The sequence below is a fragment of the Nannospalax galili genome, unplaced genomic scaffold (assembly GCF_000622305.1).
Source record: "Nannospalax galili isolate Female #2095 unplaced genomic scaffold, S.galili_v1.0 scaffold1398, whole genome shotgun sequence".
In the NCBI taxonomy this organism is placed as follows: Eukaryota; Metazoa; Chordata; class Mammalia; order Rodentia; family Spalacidae; genus Nannospalax; species Nannospalax galili.
The window spans coordinates 736,099-759,210 of record NW_008342016.1 but is presented as its reverse complement, the minus strand read 5'-3'; positions in this window follow the sequence as shown (position 1 = coordinate 759,210).

Below are 23,112 nucleotides of genomic sequence, written 5' to 3'. Positions count from 1 at the left end.
GCCCCAGCAGGCCTGGAACTTGCTATGTAGACCAGGCTGGCCAGATCTTACAGAGATCTGTCTGCCTCTGCTCCCTGAGTGCTGACATTAAAGTTGTGCACCACCATACACAGCTTTTTTTCAAAGTTTTTTTTTTTTAGTATTTATTTTTATTGATGTGTATGTATGTGGGGTACGCACACATGAGTGCAGGTGCCCTCAATGGCCAGAAGAAGTTATTGGAGCCCCAAGAACTGGAGTTTCAGGTAATTGTGTAAATTACCTGATGTAAATGCTGAGAATGCCAGTCCTCTGCAAGAGCAGTGCACAGCCTCTTAACCACTGAGCCAGCTCTCCAACCCCTATGTGCTACGCTTTTACATAACTGGCAATACAGTATTATTCTTCCTTCCTTACTTACTTATTTTTTTTTCTTTTTTGGGACAGTGTCTTCTGGAGTCCAGGCTGTTATCTAACTGAATATGACCTCCTTAAACTCCTGATCCTCCTATCTCTACTGCCTAAATGCTGGGGTTACAAGCATACGCCACCACACCATTTTATAAGAGTCTAGGAACAGAATCCAGGGCTTCATTGGTTATGCAAACACTCTACTTACTGATCTACAACCTTAGCCACAAAGGCAGATACTTTATTTTTTATTTTATTTATTTACTTTATTTATTTATTTATTTATTATTTTGGTCTTTTTGAAACAGGGTCTCCATGTAGCCTCAGCTGGCCTAGAATTCACTATGTAGACCAAGCTGGCCTTGGACTCACAGAGCTCTGCCTGCCTCTGCCTCCCGAGTGCTGGGATTAAAGGCTGCACCACCACACCTAGCTAGATACTTTATTTTAAGGAGGGCCCACACAGCGAGTTAGCACATTATCAGGTTTCTGCCCTCATAGTCTCCAGTCTTAGTACATCTGACTAAAACAAAGGAATTAATGAGTTAATAGTAGGTAAGGGTGGACAAGGAACTCATTAGATGATGATGCTTCTCAAAAGGAAAGCGATAAAAGGAAATAGAGGCACTCATGGTTCCTGCCTCATGGGGCAGCTGGCCTAAACAGAACAGCAAAGTACAGAAAGTTTGTCCCAAACCTTAATAATCTCTGCTTTCCCTCTGCTCAGTATCAATGGGAACTCTCTCTTCCCAAAGTGTTGAATGTCCTTATCTATGCCTATCAAAATCTGTAAGTAAGTTGCCAGGCATAGTGGTGCAAGTCTTTAATGCCAGCACTCAGGAGGCTGAGGCAGGCAGATCTCTGTGAGATGGAGACTAGCCTGGTCTACATACCAAGTTCCAGGCCAGCTGGGGCTACGGGGAGACCTTGTCTCAAAGTGACCAAAAAAAAAAATCTGTAAGCAGGGACTAGAGAGATGCTCAACAGTTAATAGCACTTGCTTTTCTTGCAGAGGACCCTGGTTTGGTTCCTAGTACCCATATGGCACCTAACAACCATCTCCAGTTCCAGGGGGTCTGATGCCCTTTTCTGGCCTCTACAGACACTGCATACTTGTGCTGTACTTAAATACACGCAAGCAAAACACTCACACACATAAAAATTTTTTAATTTTTAAAAAAAAAATCTTAGTAGATTTGCCCATTCTCAATAATATATAATAGGCAGCCAGCTTTAATGTTCCCTTTCATAGGCATGTTTGCACTTGTCAGGACACTATGGAGTAAATCTCTAGGTGCCGATTGTCATGTATGAGAGTTGGAGAGCAGGTTCTCTTCTCAACAAGGAGCCATAGAATTCATCCTTCTTTTTTAATATAAGTGGCTCCATTTGTTGTGCACTTACTACAGGCCAGTGCCATGACAAGTTCTTTACAAAGGAAGAGACTGTTATTATCCAGCCCCATCTTTGCTCTTCTGAATGGCCAGTCTGAACATGTGCAGGACAGTTCTCAGTCAAAAGCAAATCTAGAAAGCAGAGTTCCAAGCTTCCCAGAGTGGCCCCAAGAGAGGATTAGTTCTCAAACATTGCTGGCAGACACTACTATGCGTGTACTCCTGCCATCTCTGCTCCTCCTCTTCTCTGCTGGACCAAATGCAACATTAATGTCCTCAAAGTCTGCAAACCATGGGCAGCCTCAGAACATGCCTCCAGGTGTAACGTACCAACACTGTCCTCACAGATGCTGTTGGCGATATCCCCTAATGCTCCAAAATCAGTGCTCCAGCTGCTGCAGAGAGACTGTTGTTTCATACCAGTTGTAGAATTACAAACCCCCAGGCATTTTCCCACCTCCTCCTCCTCCTCCTCCCCCTCCTTCTTCTTCTCTTCCTCCTTCTTCTTCTTTTTTGAGGCAGGGTCTCTAGCCCCAGCTTACCACATTGGCCTCAATATCACAGAGGTCCACCTGCCTCTGTCTCCTGAGTGCTGGCATTAAAGGCATGTACTCCACGCCCAGCCCTCATTTTTATTTTTATTTTTTTAACATAGTCCTCAGACTGGTTTGGAATTCACTGATAGGCTGACTTCAAACTTGCAGGGATCCTCCTGTCTCACCCTCCCAAGTGCTGGGATTGTTACACATGCACAACCACTCTTGTCTAGAGCAGTATTCTGATACTGCTCAAAACCAAATGAATTTCAGAGCCTAGGTATAGCCTCCCATGGTGCTTGGGTAAGGAAGGAATGTTGAAAAACAACAGTAATCAGGCATGGTAACACACAACTATAATTCCAGCGCTCAGGAGGCTGAGGCAGGATTGTCAGGAGCTCAAAACCAACCTGAACTGCATAGCATAATGCTAGCCAGGACTACATAGGAAGACCTTCTCTCAAAACAAGCAAACAAACAAAAATAACAGCTGTATGTGGTGGCACATGCCTGTAATACAAGCACTCTGGAGGTAGAGGCAAGAGGATCAGAAGTTCAAGGTCAACCTGAGTTCCATAGGGAGTTTGAAGCCAGTTTGTCAAGAAAAGGGAGGGAGGGAGGGAGGGCCAGATGTGGTGGCAAACACCTTTAATCCCAGCACTCAGGAGGCAGAAGCAGGCCTGTCTCTGAGAGTTGGAGGCCAGCCTGGTCTGAGAGAGAGAGGATTGGAGGGAGGTATGGAGGAAGGGAGGGACTGAGAATGAGCAAGAGTGAGAGGAGGAGAGACGGCAAGAGGAAGGGAGAGAGCACAAGTGAGACAGAGTGAGAGCAAGAGGAAGAGAGAGAGAAAGAGAAAGAGAAAGAAAAAAAAAAAAACCAGCAGCACAATTCAGTAACTCCTGAAAATTAGGAATCCGTGGCTACCCACTGAAGCTGTATCTCAGCACGTGGTGATTACATTGATTTTAGAAAGATTACTGGCATTTTATCTAGAACAGTTTCAGTGTCAGTCAGCATATTAGAAAGATGAATTTGGAGCCATGGTAACCCATAATAGATATGCACAGTCATTTAAGGTATCTCAATGAAATGAGAGATTTTTTTAAGTCTTTACTAAATTAGAAAAAAAAATGAAAATATGCTCCACCTGGTTAAGTAGCTCAGAAATGAATGAAACCAAATTGCATTATTTCAGCCAGGTAAGAGTATTTTTCAGATTTGCTTGCAAGCATCCAGCCTTGGCTAATTTTGTGGATTTTTTTTGTTTTTTTTTCCTGAACCTTTAACAATTCTATGGTATGTCTTAAGAGCCATGATATGGCTGTGGCTTGGCTTAAGTGGACCGCCAGCTTCTAAGGAGATTTATCAGCACATTTTAGATAAACAAAAGTCAGAGGTATGTCCAAGATTGTTCGGGGTGGGGGGGGAGTAGGAGGGGAAAGGGCATCAAAGACTTGCAAACTGTCAGAGGTGAAAGCCTCTAACTTCCCTGTGTTCCATTTCCTCTAATCTGGACTGGCATTTCTGACCAAATTCTTGCCTTTGGTGCCACTTTTAAAATCCTGAAAGATGAGCACATCTGAGCACTATTCATTATCTTTAAAAAGGAGTGATCTCAAGTCCGAAAGAGGCAGATCTACATTCATGGAAACAACGCAGCATCCAAGCCAGGCACGGTGGTGGCACAAATCTAATATCCAAAATATGTTAGTAAATGTTTTTATTAAAAGGTTTTGGGGGAGGCCAGGCATGGTAGTACACACCTTTAGTCCCAGCACTCAAGAGGCAGAGGCAGGTGGATCTCTGTGAGTTCAAGGCCAGGCTGGTCTACATAGTGAGCTCCAGGCAAGCTGAGGCTACAGGGAGACCCTGTCTCAAAAAAGTGAAAAAAAAAAAAAAAGTTTGAGGGTGCACTGGAGAGATGGCTTAGCAGTTAAGAGCACTGGCAGAGGATCCGGCTCAGTTCCCAGCATCCTCATGGTAGCTAACAACCATCCATAACTCCAGTTCCAGGGAATCTGACACCCTCTTCTTACTTCTACAGGTATTGCACAGCATGGATGAACTTACATATATGCAAGCAATACACTCATACATATAAAATAAAATAATAAAATGAACATTTTTAAAAATATTTATTATTTTTATTTTATGTGTATGTGTGTATTGCCTGCGTGTACATAAGTGTACCTGTGTCATGCAATGCCCTCAGAGGACAGAAGAGGCTGTTGGATCCCCTGGAACTGGAGTTACAGACAATTGTTAGCTGCCATGTGGATGCTGGGATTCGAACCCCGGGTCTTCTGCAAGAATAGCCAGTGCTCTTAACTGCTAAGCCATCTCTCCAGCCCCTAAAATAAACATTTTTTTTAAAAAAGGCTTCAGGGGTTGGAGAGATGGCTCAGTAGTTAGAAGCACTAGCTGCTCTTGCAGAGAACCCATTCAGTTCCCAGCAGCCACATGGCAGCTAACAGCCATCTGGAATTCCAGTTCCAGGATATCTAATGCCCTCTTCTAACTTCCTTGGGCATTGCAAACACATGACATACATACATGCAGACAAAGCCCCTAGACACATAAAAGAAAGTTAAATAAACCAAAAATATTTTTAAAGGTTTCAAAATGGCACATTTACCATCTATGCATAAAGAAGCAGACCAGACACTAGACTTGGTGGCACACACCTGTAATCCCTTCATTCAGGAAGCTAAGACCTTGTGAAGATTGTGAGATAGAGGCTAGCCTAGGCTATATAGCAAGACCCTGTCTCAAAAAGAGAGAGACAGAAGTAAACTAGGCTTGAGCCTGTAATCCCAAAACCATTGAAAGCTAAGGCAGGAGAATTTCTTGAGCCAGCTGTTTTGAAACCAGCCTAGACTACCCCATCTCAAAACAAGAGAAAGACATTGGGGAGAGTGAAAAGATAGAGAAGACCTGTATGTACATAATGCTGATGCAGGGGCCTGGAGAGATGGCTCAGCAGTTAAGAGCACTGGCTGCTCTTGCAGAGGACCCAGGTTCGATTTCCAGAACCCACATGGCAGCTAACAACTGACTATAACTCCAGTTCCAGGGGAATCTGAAGCTCTCTTCTGACTTCTGTGGACACTGCACAAGATGGATGTACTTATATACATGCAGGCAAAACACACATACATATAAAGTAAAAATAATGAAATATTTTTAAAATAATAATAAATGCTGGTGTATGCACAGTTTATTTACAGTCTAGAAGGGTGTGCTAAGAAGAAATAATTGTTACTAAGAGACTGAGAAGTCCCTTATATTACATTATACAACCTTTTATATTTTTCCAAGTTTGGAAAGGTGATAATAAACTACAAAGTGCCATATTACATAGGAGCTAGACTTTGAAGGCTGATATTCAACAGGAACTTCGAAATGTTATATAGCTAGATGACCATAGAGAAATAAAGTCACCCACTGACGTCTTACAGAGCTGATAGAGCTTCATCTAGAAAAAAAAAATTTTTAGGCAAGATCTCATGATGTAGCCCAGACTGGCCCAAAACATACTTTATTGCCAAGACTGACCTCAAACTTAAAAGAATCCTCCTGCCTCATTCTCCCAAGACTGGAATTATAGGCATAGGTCACCATGCCCAGTTTTTGCCTAAGAAGAGTTTGTTTTGTTTTATTTTATTTGGGGGACAGCATGTAGCCCAGGCTAGGCTCAAACTTACAATGTAACCAAGGGTGACCTTGAACTTCTGATCAAATGTCTCCACCTCCTGACTGCTAGGATCGTAGGTATATACTAGCACACTGAGTTTGTTTGGTGCAAGAGATGAAACCCAGTGCTCCAGTCACTCTAGGCAACCGAGCCACAAACCCCAGTTCCTAGGTTTGTTGTTGTTAATATTTTATTTTTATTTTCTACAGAATCTTATGTAGTCCAGGCTGGCTTTAAACTCATTATGTAGCCGAGGATGACTTTGAACTCCTGATTCCTGCTTCCACCTTTAAGGACTAAGATCGCAGGCATGCAGCACCAGGCCTGGCTCCCCCTTAGATTTCTGGTAATTAAAATCTTCATGGTGGTGCAAGAAAAATCACAGAGACTTTAAAAAACCTGTTCATTATTAAATAAAACCACTCCCCTAATTTTCTGGAGAGAAAATTATGAAAAAACTCAGTTACAGATTTCCCCTGTCTGTGACTATGGATCAAGATTGACACCCAGTGGCCAACTTTAATTTTTTTTTCCCCACTGAATGCCCTTTCTGAGTAATTTGCCTTTTTGCCTGATTTTCTTTTGAGTTTTTGAGACAGGATCTCTGTAGCCCAGGCTGGCCTAGAATTCACCAAGTAGCCCAAGCTGGCCTGAGACTCTTCACCCACTTGAGACTCTACCTCCAGAATTCTGGAATTACAGGAATGAGCAACCTCACCCAGATAATTATCTATTTTCAAGAATATCTCTTCATCTGTTTTCAGTTTTGCTTTTGTTTTGTTTGGGGTTTTGTTTGGGTTTTTTGTTTGTTTGTTTTTTGTCTTTTTGAGACCAGGTCTCCTGGCAGCCTAGCTGGCCTGGAGGCAGGCTGGCCTCAATCTCAATCCATCTGCCTCTGCCTCCCAAGTGCTGAGTTTAAAGCCAATGCATCACCACTTCCAGCTACAAAATGATTTTTAAAACACATTTGCTGGGTGTGGTGGCACGCGCCTTTAATCCCAGCACTTGAGAGGCAGAGGCAGGCAGATCTCTGTGAGTTCAAGGCCAGCCTGGTCTACATAGTGAGTTCCAGGACAGCTGGGGCTACAGGGAGACCCTGTCTCCAAAAGACCGAAAAAAAAAACAAAAAAAAAAAAAAAAAAAAAAACCCCACATTTAAGGGGTTGGAGAGATGACTCAGCAGTTAAAAACACTAGTTGCTTTTGCAGAGGACCCAGCTTCAAATTCCAGCACCCACATGGCAGCTGCAGCTAACAACTTTCTGTAACTCCAGTTCCAGGGGATCCGACGCCCTCTTCTGACCTCTGCAGGCATTGCATGAGGGTGTACTTACACACATGAAGCAGTACACTCATACATATAAAATATAAATAAATAAATAATGTGTGTGTGTGTGTCTGTCTGTCTGTCTGTCTTTTTTGAGACAGGTGACATGGGTGTTCTTACATGAATGCAGGCAATACATACATTCATACACATTTTAAAAATAAATAATAAAATATTTTTAAAATAATAATAAAATAAAAACACATTTAAACTGGAGCATAAAATGTTACTATCGTTAGTACCAAAAATTCTATTTTTTCTTTTTGGTGTTGTGGATCAAGCCCTGGGCCTTACACATGTTAAGCAAGCCTCTGTCTTTGCAGCCAGAGTCTAACTACATAGCCCAGGCTGACCTCAAACTCTTAATTCTCTTGCCTCCACTTCTCCAGTGCTGGGATTGCAGACATATCTCACCACCCCAGGTTGATTTTTTTATTCAGTAGGAAAAGTTCTAGTCTAGAAGGAATGTATATCTTCTTTTCCTCATACATTAATCAGAAGTGATTTTTTTAAAACACTTGTTACAAGTATGGCATGCAATCCCACAAACTAGTAAAAAGATTCTACAATCATTTTTGGTTGGTTAGTTGCCTGATTTGGTTTTTGTTTTGATTGGGTTTTGGTTTTGGTTTTGTTTTTTCTTTTCTTTTTTTTGAGACAGGTATACCTCAGACTAACTCTAAACTCCCTGAGGATGACTTTGAATTTCTGACCCACCAACTTCTGTCTCTCTAGTTCTGGATTACAGGTATGTGCCACCGTCATGCTCAGCTCAGCTATCTTTTTTTATTTTATTTTATGTTTTGCCTGCATGTATGTAAGTGCACCACATTCATGCAATGTCCACAGAGGCCATGATTGTTAGCCACCATGTGGGTGCTAGGAACTGAACCCAGATCCTGTAGAAGAGTAGCCACTGCTCTTTGAAACATGGTCTCCCTTTAGCCCCAGCTGGCCTGGAACTCGCTCTATAGACCAGGCTGGCCTCAAACTCACAGAGATCTGCCTGCCTCTACCTCCAAAGTGCTGGGATTAAAGATGTACACCACCACGCCTGGCAACAATCATTATTTTTAATGCTCTCCAACAATAGTAAAATGAAAACACACACACACACACACACACACACACACACACACACACATACATAAGAATTCAATATCCTCCCAGCCATAAAAACCTGGTCCAACAAAGGACCTTTCTACCTGGCCACAGGTAGTGTCACCAACAAAAAGCATTGACATTTTCCATCTTGCTTGACCCTAAGAAAGACTGGCCCCAGGTCTGGTTGCACCCTGAACTATTCCTTATCAGCAGCCCCAGGGCTCTGGCCTGGATGAATGATTTGCTTAGAAGAGTCTTGGAATTCCAGGTAGTTCACAATATTTCCTATTTGACCTCTCCATGACCAAGCCATTTTAGTTCTTAAGAAAGCATCTGCTTTAGCTGAATGTATTGACATACATCTGTAATCCCAATACTTGGGAGGTAGGAGGATATCCAGACCCTTCTCAAAATGGGGGAGGGATGCTTGGGAGGTGGCTCACTCAGTAAAATGGTAAAACGCTTGTCACACAAGCATGAAGACCTGAGTTCAGATCCCCAGCACCCACATAAAAAGGCAGGCATGGCAACACATGCCTGAAATCCTAGTGCTGGGAAAGCAGAGAAAGATCCCTGGAGCTTGCTGGCCGGCCAGTCTAGCTGAATCAGTGAGCTCCAAGTTCAATGAGAGACCCTGTCTCAAAAGATAAGATGCAGAAGCAATTGAAGAACAAGACTCTAAGCTTCCAGCTTCCACATACCTGTGTAGATACATATACATGTACCTGCAAAGAGGAAGGAAGGGAGGGAGGGAGGAAAGATGGAAGGAGGGAGAAGAAGGGAAGAAAGGAAGAAAGGGGACAAGAGAACGATAGGGAAGGGGAGGAGTGGGAGAAGAGAAGACACAAGCATCTGCTTTGACTCTGGTCCTTTACTAGTCCAGATGCTTTGTCACCAAGAACCAATGGCCCGTGATAGGCCTACTATTGTGCTAGGTATCTTTTTCTTTCTGTGCTGGGGATCAAACCCAATGCTGGCTGCACACATTGGCAAGTGCTCTACCACTAAGCTACATACCAGCCCTAGGACTTGCCTTTTAAAGACAAAGCAGACGTTTGGGTTGAAAATATTGGTGAATAGAGGCTGGAGAGATGGCTCAGTGGTTAAGAACACTGGTTATTCTTGCAGAAGACCCAGGTTCGAATCCCAGCACCCACATGGCAGCTAACAACTGTCTGTAATTCCAGTTCCAGGGGATCCAAGAGCCTCTTCTGTCCCCTGAGGGTATTGTACAACATGGGTGCACTTACCTACATGCAGGTAATATACACTACAAATAAAAATGATAAATAAAATATTTTTTGAAAAGGAAAAAAAGAGCCGGGCATGGTGGCGCATGCCTTTAATCCCAGCACTCGGGAGGCAGAGGCAGGCAGATCTCTGTGAGTTCGAGGCCAGCCTCGTCTCCATAGTGAATCCAGGCCAGCTGTGGCTACAGGAAGACCCTGTCTCAGAAAGACAAAAAAATAAAAGAAAAAGAAAAAAAAATATTGGTGAATAATAAAAATGTTTCAATCTCTATACATACAAAGGGATTAGAGTGGAAGTGTGCAATCCCACTAGCCTTTATTTTAATTAGTTAATTAACTAACTAACTAATTAATGTGGTTCTAAGAATTGAGCCCAGGACCTCACACACGCTAGACAAGTTTTCTTCCACTGAACCACATCCCCACTCCTCTCTTTACTTTAAACTCAAGGGCGCTAATATAAAGTCCACAGTAAAAGACAATAATCTTCATGAAATTTGAATGCACTCACCCTAGTTCTCCAAGTTCCAAGAAGTGGACAAAGCACCACAATCTGGTTTGTATAGGCATTTGAAGGAGATATTTGAAAGTAGAAATTAATCACATTATCCTGACAGTGAGCTTTGAACAGCTCACAGGATGGCCTGATGATTCAGGTCTCAAAGCAAAGCTATGATTTTAAAAGCAATGCCCTACATTTCCCACAGTCCAGTGAACAACGCTATCTTCAAAGATGGACCTTTAGCTGTGATCTCAATTATGCCAATTAAGGAATCAATCTAGAGGCTGCAGAGATGGCTCAGCAGTTAAGAGTGCTTATTGTTAGCCAGGTGTAGTGGCACAGCACCAGGGAGGCAGAGGCAAGTAAATCTCTGTGGGTTCCAAGCCAACCTGGTCTGCATAACAGTTCCAGGCCAGCCAGTACTACATAGTGAGACCCTACCTCAAAAAAAAAAAAAAAAAAAAAGAGTGCATATTGTTTGACAGAGGACCTGAGTTCAGTTTGCAGCAGCACTCATAAAAGGCACACACTCATAAAGGCCACAGCTACTTGTAACTCTAGTTCCTTGATACCTGCCATCCTATTCTGGCCTCTGAAAGAACTGCACAAACACACCACACACACACACATACACACACACACTCAAATAGTTTTAAAACATTAAAAATAAAATGTTAGAGCCAGTCTTGGGAGAGCAAGCCTTTAATTCCAGCAACTGAGAAGCAGAGGCAAGCGGATCTCTATGAGTTTGAGGCAAACCTGGGCTACATAGTAAGTCCCAAACTAGCCAGGGCTGCAGAGTTGAGATCCTGTCTCTAAATAAATTTTTTTAAAAATTTTAAGGAATCAATCTATCAAAGTACACACAATGTCAGGAGGCCCCTAACAAAGTGGCTTCAACAACTATATTGAAAATAAAATGTGAATGTGTTTCCTGTAAAGCAACTGTACAATAGTTGTTATATAAACAATGTCCAGGCTGGGCAGTAGCTTGATAAGGCTAGAAAGAAAATGACACTGTGAAGTCAAGTATACCCTACTGTATTCACAAAGAATGGCAGCAAAGGCCTCTTGACTGAAATGGGACAACTGCCAAATTGCCAAGAGACTCTTCAAGGGTAGAGATCAGAACTCCCAGAGCCCTGGAGAAATGGGAAAAATCCACTGGAAACTCAGACTCCAAAGAGGACAAGGTTGCTTCCCTTTCAGGTTGCCATCAACGCACAAAGACCCACGGATGCCATTCTATATCAGGCCTTCTTCCTGACTTGCTGCTATAACATGTCTTTAGAGAGTTCATGTCAAAGAACCACTCTGATTCCCCGCCCCCCCCCCCCCCCCCCCGCAGTGTTTTGAGGCAAGGCCTCATGGAGCCCAGGCTGGCTTTAAACTCACTATGTAGCTGAAGATGGCCTTTAGCTCCTGATCCTCCTGCCTCAAACTCCTGAGTGCTGGGATTCTAAACATGAATCACTACACCCAGATAATTCTTTTTTAATTATTTGTAAACAAGAAACACGATAAGTCTTTAAGTTAAACATAGAAGGTAACCTTCACATTTCCTTAAACCTCCAAGGAAAATTACCTCTACCAAGTGTCCTCTAAACAACTATTCAGGACCCCCAGGGTCACTGGGGGGCACATAAGGGAGCATTGCCTGCCATAAATGGATGTGGTTGTTTAGTTCTTTGGTATTCCTGTGTCCTCTGGTCTAGTGATGCTGGGTAGGCAGAGAGGGTCACAAGGATTCTTTTGCCCCAGGCCAGCACATTCCTGACTTTTTTTTATCTGTTGTCCATACAAGGACAATTGACAAAATCATGTAAAGTGCTTATCACAGTACCTGGTACATAACTACCCAACAGAGATTAGATACAATGAGCAAGTGCCTGAAATCCCAGCACTTGGGAAGCAGAGGCAGGAAGATCAAGAGTCCAAGGAAATCATCAGCTACAAATGAGTTAGAAGCCTGCATAGGCTACCAGATCTCGAAAAAGAGGGGAGGGGGAAAAGAAAGGAAGGAAGGAGGGAGGGAAAATGATTAGTTATGAACCTAGGTGTGGTAGTGCATACTTGTAATTCTAGAACTTGAAGGGCTGAGGCAGGAGGGTCATCTTAGGCTACATAACAAAACCCCAGCTTAAAAAACGTTTAGCTATGTTTATTTTCTTAAAATCTGTAGGTAAAAATCAAATTAAAATTCTTTATTTTAAAAAATGTTTATCATATTTACTCTGTGTGTGTGTGTGTGTGTGTGTGTGTGTGTGTGTATAGACATGGGTGTGGAGATCAGAGGACAATTTTCAAGAATTGGTTCCACAATTGGGCCCCAGGGATTGAACTCAGGTTGTCAGACCCAACATCAGGCACCTTTACCCACTGAGTCATCTTATTCACCCAATTCCTTGATTTTTAAAATTTTTTAATTATGTGTCTGTGTGTCATGTTGGTATGTGCACAATGAGTGCAGATTCCCGCGGAGACCAGAGGTGTCGGATCCCCTGGAGCTGGATTACAGGTGGGAATTGAACCCTGGTCCTCTATAAGAGTAACACTCACTCTTATCTGCTAAGCCATCTGTCCAACCCAGTGCCTTGATTTTTTTAAAAAATAAAAATCCTTTGAGGTTTTTTCCAAGGAAAAACATAAAGAAATGTTTATTAACAATTCATGGTTCCACAGCAAACTTCTGCTAATACAATTACAACTTTATGGTCTTTGTTAGCAATACAGGGGTCTTCTGTGAATACTTTTATAATATGTTGTTTAAAAAAATCTTTTTTTTAGATGAGGTCTCACATAATGCTTGCCCCTGTGGACATGTGTGGATGTCAGAGGACAACTTGGAGAAGTCAGTTCTCTCCTTCCACCTTCTGGGTCTCAGGTCACCAGGTCTTTACCTGCTAAGCCATTTATCTCACCCAACCCAAAAAATGAGCATATTTTAAAGATTAATGATGACATTGGTCATGATGGCACAAGTCTTTGTCTCCTGAGTGCTGGGTTTAAAGGCATGTGCCACCATGCCCAGCTCAAAATTTATTTTTATTTTATCTATATGATGCATGTAAGTGAACATATGTGTGCAATACCTGTGGAAGCCAGAAAAAGGCATATGATTCCCTGGAACTAGAGTTAAAGAAGGTTGTTAGCTACCATGTGGGTGCTGGGAACGGAAACTGGGTCTTCTCCAAAAGCAGCCAGTGCTCTTAACCGCTGAGCCATCTCTCTGGCCCAACCATGCCATGTTTTTCAAGAAGGTACTAGAGATCCAAACTCAGCTCTTCTTGCTTATGAGGCAAGCACTTTATCCACTGAGCTATCGCCCCAGTCCTTTTTATTTTTTCAGGCAGGATTTTACGTAGCCCAGTCTAGCCTATCTCTGCCTCCCTGAGGTTATAAGCATTTGTCACACATACAGCCGACATATTCCCTTTCTAAGAGAGTTGACTTGTTGAGCCTTTGTGCATCTTCAGGTGTTTTGGATTCACTATGGAGACTAGGCTGGCCTCAAACTCACAGAGTTCCGCCTGCCTCTGCTGAGATAAAAGGCATGCACCACCACGCCCGGCTCCTTTGGGTTTTTTTTTTTTTTTTTAAGATTTTTTTTTTAATCTTTAATTCTATGTATGTGTGTGTGTGTGTGTGTGTATGTGTGTGTGTATGTATGTCTGTGTGAGAGTATGTACATGTGTGTGCTTGTACCCTTGGCCAGAGGCATCAGATTCTCCTGGAACTGGAGTTACAGGGAGTTGTGAGTCATCCAATGTGCAGGAACCAAACTCAGGGAAACCCTGTCTCAAAAGAACCAAAAAAAAAAATTTTTTTTTTTTAAACACAGGGCTGAAGAGATGGCTCAGCTGTTAAGGGGTCCTCTTGTAGAGGACCCAGGTTCGGTTTCTAGCACCTGCATGGCAGCTAAAAACCATAACTCCAGATTCAGAGCATCTGAATGTCCTCTTATGGCTTCCGCAGGTGGCCATGCACATGGTGAACTTACATACATTCAGGTAAAACACACACAGAAAATGAAAATAAATAAAATTGTTTTTAAAATTGAATGCATAGGCTGGGCGTGGTGGTGCACGCCTTTAATCCCAGCACTGGGGAGACAGAGGCAGGCGGATCTCTGTGAGTTTGAGGCCAGCCTGGTCTCCATAAGGAATCCAGGACACTAAGGCTACAGGGAGACCCTGTCTCGAAAAGACCAAAAGAAAAAATTGAATGCATAGTTTTTGCTTCCTTGTTTTTGTGTTCGTGTTTTGAGAGTCAGAATCTTGGTATGTCGTCCTGGCTAGATTCTAACTGGCTTCAAGTGATCCTCCCACCTCAGTCTCTGTTCTGGGATTCTGTGTGTGTATGCATTTCACTGGCTGGATGCATAGATTTTAATGTTCAGCTCTTCCTTATCCTTGGAATACTGGTTTTCACAGCACCCATTCTTTCTGTGTTTTCTTTGCTCTCTGAGATTTTCCTTTGTAAGTTTTTCTCTGTTCCCTAATGGTGATCCTCCTTCTTCTTGCCCTTCACAAACCTTTTCAGATTTTTCTTTCCCTCATTTCTTGTCATATTATTTGATGACTTGATTCTCCTCCACATTGTTGTGTTCTAGGTGTATCTGATAAACCTTGAAGTTTGGTATCAGCAAGATGGTACCACTCGAGCTTTCAGCCTTTCCATCCCTAGCTCTCCTGCCAGTCATATTCAGCTTCATAATGTGAACACACTATGTAGACCAGGCTGGCCCCAATCTCAGAGACCTGCCTACCTCCGTTGGGATTAAAGGTGTGTGTTACCACACCTGGTTTGTGTTTCATTTCACTGTGAAAGCCATACAAATTCTTGTCCATCAGAAACAAGCTTGAAATTCATGGTTTATTCTTGCATAATCTGCTAAAATAATCAAAGAATAGTTTGTTGAATTTACTAAAGAAAATTTTCAGGTATTTTTTTACCTTCATGCACTGGTTTGTGGACAGAGCCTTCATGTATTCAGTTCCTTCTTGTTACAAAAAGACAGTCTTTGGTATGGTGGCACACACCTGTAATCATAATATTCAGGAAGCTGAGGCAGGGGGATTCAATTCTAGGTCTGCCTGTGCTACTTAGTGAGTTCTAGGGTAGCCTGAGCTACAAAAGACCCTGCCTTGCCGGGCGTGATGATGCACGCTTGCAGTCCCAGCACTTGGGAGTTCGAGGCCAGCCTGATCTACATAGTGAGTTCCAGGACAGCTGGGGCTACAGGAAGACCCTGTCTCAAAAAAACCAAAAAAGACACTGTCTCAAAAACACACAGCACCAGTCGCTTTTAATCTCCACCCTCAAGAGGCAGAAGCAGGTGGATCTCTGTGAGATTGAGGCCAGCCTGGTCCACATAGTGCCAGACAGGCTGGGACTAGGGAGATCCTGTCAAAAAAAAAAAAAATGAACTGGAGGGTTGGCTCAGCATGTAAGATAAGAGCCCTTGCTGCTCTTGCAGAGGACCAGAGTTCAGTTTCTAGTACCCACGTGATAGGGAACAACTGTTGATAATTCCAGTTTCAAAGGATCTAATGCCCTCTTCTGGCCTCTACAGGTATTGCATGACACAAGTACATTGCATATATGCAGACAAAACACTCATACACATAAAATAAAAATACGCAAATAAATAAAAATGTTTCAAAGTGGGTGCTTGTTTCTCAACTTTACAATCTTTTTCCATTTGTCTTAATATTAACAATATATGTTTTCAAAGCAGGAAGTGGTGATGGTCTGTAATCTCAGCACTTTGAGGCTGAAGCAGGAGGATTGCAGTGAGTTCAAGGCCAGCCTGACCTACATAGTGAGTACCAAGCCAGTCAGAGCTACGCAACAAGATTCTATATCCTAATTTTCTAAAAGAAATTTCCCTAAGAGGAAAAGAAAAAGAAAAGAAATGGAGTCTGTGTAATGGGGTGGTGCATGCCTGAAACCTCAGATCCCCAGGTGTAGAAGCAGGATTGTGAGTTTGATGAGCCTATCCAATATGGGGAGGTTCCTGCCTAAGAAAAGGAGAAAAGAAAAAGGAGGTGAGGGGAAAGGAGAGGAGGAGAGGGAAGGGAGCGAATAGAGGGGGAGGGAAGGAGAAAGAGAAGACCATATTCTTTCCCTTTGGGTATCAGCTGGTTTCTGATTCAATAACCAATAGAATGCAGCCAAAATGATGCTGCTGACTTCTGAGGCTCTGTTTTTGGAACCCTGAACCACCATGTAAGTTCCTGCATTGCTGCCCTTGGAGGAAATCCCAGTCACAGGAAGAGGCCACAGGTAGGTTCTCAATCCACCAAAGGTCTGGGCTAACAGCAAGCATCACAGGCCAGCATGGAGTGAAGACACTTCCCCAGGATTCCCGCTGCCTCCCTGACATCATATCACTTCCAGCTGTTGAGTCATCCCATCAGAGGCCCCATATAGTATATCTGGGACAGAGATAAGCCTGATTTGCTTTACTATGGATGTTGAAATTCCTGCATCCATAAGCAGAATAAAATAGTTGTTTGAAACGGCTACATTTTGAATTGATTTGCTACATGTCAATGGTAACTAAATAGAAGGTCCCTAGGGAGAAAGTTTGAGAGAGTGATTATGCTGAGTCAGAGATCTAAATCTGCATGCAGATCAGAAGCAAACCTCAGTATGACTATCCTTAATTGTCCTGATGCTCCCCTGGAATTCCCTTCATGGGTGATGCTTTAACAGACCACCCAAAGAAGGCAAGGAATGAAAACATGTCATAGTCTGTAGCCTTTCATGAGTTCTTCCAGTTTTCACAGAATGTTGTCAGGTGACATGCTTCTCCTTCCCAAGCTCTCCTGGTGACATCCATAACATGAGGTCATAACTGATATAAACTTTTGTTAGGAGAACTAATAAACAGAGCCACATCAAACAGTGCCAGGGTTGACCTTGTGTGGCAGAACTTGTGTGGGACTCTGAGCAGTGCATCCTGCTTATGTTGTCTAGGAGCAAGTAGCTCTCCTTACCTGCTCTTGGGGGAGAGTATTTAAACCACTGGGCACACACTGTCACACAGCATCTCCTGAGATGCCCAGCAAGCAGCACATCTTGTAAGTCAGAATTTTCTTTCAAGTTCACTGACTCTGCTTTCTTTGTTGGCTATGCATATTTTTACATCTTCAATTGAAGATATAACTTAGCAATAGCCATGAGCTGACTATTTCTCTATCTGTCAAGAGCTACATGTATACAAAGTTTCTGATGTTGATAGAGGAGAGGAAACATGACTTTTTTCTTTTATTAATTTTATTTTATGTGTATGAGTGTATTGCCTGCCTATACATAGTTGCACTCATGTCGTGCAATGCCTGAAGAGATCAGAAGAAGGCATTGGATGCTCTGGAAGTGGAGTTACAGGGAGTTGTTAGCTGCTTTCTGGATGCTGGTATTCAAACCCGGGTCCTCCCTCCTACAAGAACAACCAGTACTCTTAACTGCTATCTCTCCAGCATCCCCTCTCCCTCTTTTTGAGACAGGGTCTCATGTAGCCTCAAACTCCATGTATAGCTAAGAATAACCTTGAATTTATAATCTTCCTACCTCCACCCCTTGAGTATTGGTATTATGGGTGTGTGCCACCACACTCAGTTTATAGATGTGAAGATTTGTGTGCTCATGCCTGCATGCTAAGCAAGCACTCTACAAGTTGTACCACATACCCAGCTCCAAAACACAACCTCTGCAAATAGTTGCCAGCCTGTTTGTATTATTTGGCTGTTGTTTTCTGTTTCCATTGGGTTCTTCAAGGCCATTGTTTGTCAGGACTCTCTCCTATTACATACACATACTATGCTCAGGGTAAATAATAATAGAACTGGCTCAGAAGTAAGATGTGTCAAGCCAGGCCTTGTAATCCCAGTGGTCCAAAAGGCTGAGGCAGGAGGTTTTCAAGTAAAAGGCTAGCCTGGAGTACTGAATAATAATAGTCTACTGATTTCTATTGAGTAAGTCTGGACAACTTAATGAGACCTTATCTCAAAGTAAAAGAAAACTATGGTTATAGCCCAGTGGTAGAATGCTTGCCTACATGCAGACAAAACCACAGATTCAATCTCCAGTATCACCAAACAACAACCAAAAAAAAAAAAAAGAAAAAAAATTAGATATGCTAAAATTTAGCTTTCTTGGGCTAGGGATATAGCCTGGTAGGTACAGTGCATGCTTAGTGTATGTGAGGCTCTGGGTTCTATCCCCAGAATGAAACCAAACCTTCTTTATCAGTCTTTATTTCCTCTCATAAGAAACCTGTACAAGTGAGAATTTACACTGAAATCCTAAAGTGAAAATTCTCTAGATGACAATGATTATCAGGTTTCTTTCTTTCTTTCCTCCCCCTCTTCCTCCCTCCCTCCCTCATACTTTCTTTGTTTTAAGGTGAAGATATTGATGGAGATGGAACCCAGAGAGGCATTCTATCACTGGTCACATCTCCAGCCTTGTTTTCTTGTGTTGTGTGTGTGTGTGTGTGTGTGTGTTACATGCCTGTAATAGATATAAGGATGCCTGTGCTCATGTATGCACACTAGGAGGACAGAGGCAGATGCCAAGTGTCTTCCTTTATTATACTTTAATCCATTAAGACTGTGTCTCACTGAGCCTGGAGCTTGCTGTTTTGACCAGCATCTCTGATCCCAGGTGCCAGGGTTACTGGCACAGTCAGTCATGATAGGTTGTTTTTGTTTTGTTTTGTTTTTTTCTTTTTGGTCTTTTTGAGATAGGGTCTCCCTGTAGCCCTAGCTGTCCTGGAACTCATTATGTAGACCAGGCTGGCCTTGAACACACAGAGATCTTCCTGCCTCTGCCTCCCAAGTGCTGGGATCAAAAGCGTGTGCTACCACACCTGACCAAGCTTTTTGTTTTTTGGTTTTTTTCACATGGGTGCTGGGGGCTTTTTTGTTTGGTTGGCTGATGGGTTTTTTTGAGACAGAATATCCCTACAGCCTCAGCAGGCCTGGAACTCACTATGTAGACTAGGCTGGCCTCGATCTCACAGAGATTTGCCTGCCTTTGACTCCTGAGTGCTGGGATTAAACGCATGAGCCACCAGCCTGGTGCTAGGAATTTGAACTCAGGTCCTCATGCTTGCATGACAAGAGCTCTTTCCGGCTCTTTTTTGTTCTGTTCTATTCTCTTTCTCTCTCTCTCTCTCTCTCTCTCTCTCTCTCTCTCTCTCTCTCTCTCTCTCTCCTCTCTCTCTCTCGCTCTATCTCGCTCTTTCAGTATCTCTCTCTCTCTCTCTCTGGATCTCTGCGTCTGTGTGTGTGCGTGCGTGCGTGTGTGCGCGCGTGCGCACGCGCACGCATGTTGTTTTATGTTTTTGCTTTTGTGAGACAAAGTCTTATTCTATAGCCCAAGCTGGCTTAGAACTCGGTGTGTAGCCCAACCCAGGCTGGGCCTGAGCTCATAGCAATCTTCCAGCTTCAACCTCCTGAGTTTCTGGGATTCAAAACATGAAGAACCCCACCTGGCTGATTGTAAAGTTCCAAGGGGTGTTTCTAAACCTTATTCATGTCCTGCTTCTAAATCATAAGGGTGGGAAATGGGAAGAGAGATTTAAACAGAGGATGGCTCCAAAGAGTACCTTTCTGAGAGCATTCTGAGAGCCTTCCTTTCCTTCATGTCATGTGACCCTGGTGAGAAGCGAGAAATTGTAACCCGCGAGAAATTGTAACCCGCAGGTATGGGTCGATCCAAGGAGAAATTAAAAGGTGCACACAGGTATGCTTCCTCCAACAGTGTGGTCACTTGGGACAGAGCAGGCCTGGGCTCTTTTAAATCAATTCTAAGTCTAGATAGAGTGATGGAAACAGAGAGAGAGGGAGAGAGAGAGAGGGAGAGAGAGAGAGAGAGAGAGAGAGAGAGAAAGAGAGAGAGAATATGTAAATGTGTGGACTGTGGAATGCTGAGGACGAGCAGCCAGAAACAGCTGGATGTTCTGGTAAGACTTCTGAAGGGGACTGGAGAAATGGCTCAACTCTAAAGAGCTCTTGCAACAAACCTAGGTTCAGTTTCCAGCACACACATGGTGTCTAGTAACTGTCCATAATTCCAGCAGATGTCTTCTTCTGGCATCTGGGGGCATTGTACAACATGGGTGTACTTACATAAACATAGGCAAAGCACTCATATACACATAAAATTTTTTTTAGTTAAACTTTTTTTTTTTTTTTTTTGGCCTGAGACAGGGTCTCTCTGTAGCTCCAGCTGGCCTGGAACTCACTATATAGACCAGGCTGGCCTTGAACTCAAAAGAGATCTGCCTGTCTCTGCCTTTCCAGAGCTGGGATTAAAGGCTACCGTGCCTGGCAAAATTAAACATTCTTGGTGGTTTGTGGTTTTTTTTTTTTTTGGTCTTTTTGAGACAGGGTCTTTCTGTTAAACATTCTTAAAAGACTTTTGAAAGGACTCAGGAAAGGGCCCAAAGTTTAAGAATCAGCGTGGCCAGGGAGTGAAGACTGTCTTATGAAAGTTCCCATCAAGTAATGGTTTTCCTCTTCCTTTTCCTGGATCCTTTATCCTTTCTTTTCTTCTCCCAATTTGATCCCTGAGGAGTCAGAAAACACGGCTAGCAAGACAAGCTAGGAGAGAAAGGAGAAACTGTACCATTCTTTGGTTTCCTGCCTACAAAGACCCCAAGTGAAAGACAGAGGTTCAGCTGCCATATCAAATTCAATGTTTTGTTATTAATTTATTTACTTATTGAGACAGGATCAACTAATCCAGACTACCTTTAAATTCACTATGTGGCCAAGAATGACCTTAAACTTCTGATCCTCTTGCCTCCATCTCCCAAACACTGGGATTACAGCTGTGTGCTAACCTTCACACCCAGTTTATATGGTTTATGCAGTGTTGGGAATGGAACCAAAGTCTTCATGCATGCTAGGCAAGCACTCTACTGAGCTGCATCCCCCACCTAAGATGTCCCTCTTTTTTTTTTTTTTCTGAGATGTCCTTTTTCAATAAGGAAATTCTATATTCCCTCCCAGTACTCATAAGGAGTCTGGGGTGATAGTCAAAATTTAAAAAAACAATCCATGTGCCCTGTATCTAACAGTGGGAAAACATAATATGAAGAGCCATCCACACAGGTCTCTGCTTTGATGTGCCCCTCAGAAACCCACACAGAGGCAACACACGACCGTGGGTTTCCATTGTTGGAGTAAACATGACCTTTCTTACACCAGGGGATTGTGATTTTGATCAATTGAAAGCCCTCTGTGGACAGTCAGAGCTCAGCATTCAGGGTGAGAGGTGAGCAGTAAATATACTAATGCATTAACAATTAAGTCTGTAAGAAAGGCACCAAAGCCAAATGAACATCGGGGCTTTACAAAAGCAGCTGACATGCTCTGGGTTTTAGAGATGGATTTATGGCTAATTAACTGTCCAGACCCATTCTAACTCCTGTACCTAGGAAAACATGAGCTGAGACAGAGTGATTGATTTCAGTGGGAAAGGCCCGTATTGTGAAATGAGAGAAGGGAGGACAGGGATGGCAGTTATTTGGAAGTTCAGAGCTCGCACAGCTTTACTGCAGAATCAGGATTTTGCTAGAGACTGGCTTTTGTTACTGCTGCTATTGTTCCCAGTGCCATTATTGTGTTGTTTTAAAGTATCTTGTAGTAAAGTGATAGTTAAATCTGTCTAGGGAGGGTGGCTCCACCATAAGATTTACTGGAACCTTTTGAAGTTCCTATCACTGGAATCCAAAGGGAGAAGATGTTAATCAGCTCTCATTGTTTACACAGAGATTATTACCATGCTGTTATTAGAAGAGAGGGAAAGGAACTCTGGGCTGTAACAGTAATTACCTATTCAGCATAGAGAGTTTCAACAGGATTTCAAGGCTGAAAAGTGTCCATGATGGGAGCAGACCCTGTCACATTCTGAAAATACCATTCCTTTTCGATTCTCCCTGTGTCCTAAAATAAATCATCTCTACCAGTCACGTGCATCTACTTTCATAGACTTGACACCCAGAAATACAGTCAAACCAGGCTTGGTGGCACACACCTGCAAGCATAACACTTTAGGAGGCTGAGGCAGAAGGATAGATTCAAGCTTGAAGCCAGCCTGGTCTATCAGGAGATCCAGGCCAGCCAGGGCTATATAGCAAGACCCAGTCTCAAAAAATTAATAATACAAAAAGAAAGAAGAAAAAAAAGGAAGGAAAGAAACACAACCAAACCAAGAGTATGTTGCTTATACCAACTGGGCATGGTAATGGTGGCATGAAATGTGTAATCCAGCACTGGACAGACAGCCAGGAGGATCAGAAGTTCAAGGCCAACCTGTGCTCTATGAGCCCCTGTCTCAAAACAACAATAAAATAGTGCATATATGACTACTGAACTGGAATCTAATTCCAGACATCTACCTTCAATATAAGTTCTACGTAAGGATTTGCCACCTTCCCCAACTCTTTTTTTTTTGTTTTGTCTCTTTTTCCCCCAACTTTGTTTGAAGATCAAGTACTTTAACTGTAGTTACAACCCCTTTCTCCCACTAGAGGCTCTTCCAGGAGGCATAACCTAAAATACAGCTCAAGGAAAGAAACGGGGCTCAAGTCTAAAACCAGAGCATATAGACAACAGAAAACAGAGGGTTTACAAAGAGGTAAAACTAGTTGGGTGGAGTTTAAGTTGAAAGTGAGTAAAGATTAAAGCTAAATGAATAGCTTGCTTTTCTGAAAGTGGAAAAACTGGATTCTAGAGTCTGTCAATTTGTTGTCATTAAGCTTTAAAAATACACAAACTGCGCTGGGCGTGGTGGCACACACGCCTGAGTCCCAGCACTTGGGAGGCAGAGGCAGGTGGATCTCTGTGAGTTCAAGGCCAACCTGGTCTACATAGTGAGTTCCAGGACAGCTGGGGCT